Genomic DNA, 1,047 nt, shown 5'->3' on the forward strand with positions numbered 1-1,047 from the left:
GATAGTAGTGCTGTCCAATGAGAGCTTGAAGTAGCTCGAAGTTTCTTCCTGTCCTGCTCATGCCCATTTGTTGACAACAAAGAACGAGCAGGACGGGAACAACTTCGAGCTACTTCGAGCTGCTCATTGGACAGCACTAGTCAGTCAGTTTGGTCCGTTGCCACAGCTGTCATCTGACATCTTGCTTACAGGGCTGGTGTTTTTTTTTTCTTATTTATAAATGGTTCGAAAATAGAGCTGTGCTACCCTTATAAAAATTTACTGTTCATTGAATGGTTTCTAATCTTCCTGCACTGCCGTCCCAAGCATATCTGTCCCACACGCTTAGATAAGATTACCTAAAATTAGGTTTTTATTTTACCTAAAATTAGGTACTGGATGTTTACTAGAAATATCGGTAAAAATTAGCGATAATTCTCGTTAATTTTTACTTACTTTTAAGTATTTGACGTTTTAGACGAGGACGTTATTTTTTACCTAAAATTAGATTTTTCTTGACTTTGTAAACATAATATTTCTGTTGTACCTGTTCTGGCGTTCCGGAACCTCCTGTTCCTGCCGCAGGATTCTTCGGAAAACTGATGGTAAGTGGTCGATTCATAAGAGCAGATTTCCTCGCAAATTTGAACTTTAATAATAAAATATTATAAACTTTTTTTTGCAGAATTCCGGAAAAAGGATTTCTTGGTGTCCCATCCCTCCCGGAACTTTAGAGCGGCAAATCAGAACTCTGAGAAGTCTGTAATGAACATTTTAACCGGAAAACTGCAGTGCATGTTCTGCGGTTCCGGAACTTCCTGTTACTGTCGCAGAATTCTTCTAAAAAACAGATGGTAAGTGGTCGATCCTCGGGTCGGTCAATAAGAGCAGATTTCCTCGCAAATAATATATAAACTTTTGTTTTTTTTGCAGGATTCCGGAAAAAGGATTTCTTGTTGTTCAATTCCTCCCAGAACTTTAGGGGCGCAAATCAATACTCTGGGAAGTAATGAAAATTTCCAACCGGAATACTTCCAGTATGAACCAGGACCTCAACATGTCACCCTT

This window comes from Armigeres subalbatus, unplaced genomic scaffold (assembly GCF_024139115.2).
Source record: "Armigeres subalbatus isolate Guangzhou_Male unplaced genomic scaffold, GZ_Asu_2 Contig1854, whole genome shotgun sequence".
In the NCBI taxonomy this organism is placed as follows: Eukaryota; Metazoa; Arthropoda; class Insecta; order Diptera; family Culicidae; genus Armigeres; species Armigeres subalbatus.